Genomic DNA, 340 nt, shown 5'->3' on the forward strand with positions numbered 1-340 from the left:
CCTTGAGTTTTACTGACTAAGGCCCAAACTTAACATGACACCCTGTACAGTTAGTCTGTACAGTGACACTTTATATTACATCGCCCCTGAAGTCAAAATTTCGCTTTGCAAGTTACGGTGACGTTAACTGATTCAATGTCAAATTACTTCGTGAAGTTTAAAAGTACCCGGCGAGTGATCGTAGTTTTACACGAAAGGACACTTTGAAAGTCTCTCTTGTTAAAGCATCAAACGCAGCACTGTCCCATCTACAAAGAACCCCAACGAGTGACAAACACTTCCAGCAGACAGAAAGGAGTTTCACCCTCAAAAAGGGACAGTCGTAAGGTTTCTTAGTGCG

This window comes from Melanostigma gelatinosum, assembly GCF_949748355.1.
Source record: "Melanostigma gelatinosum genome assembly, chromosome: 8".
NCBI classification, from domain to species: domain Eukaryota; kingdom Metazoa; phylum Chordata; class Actinopteri; order Perciformes; family Zoarcidae; genus Melanostigma; species Melanostigma gelatinosum.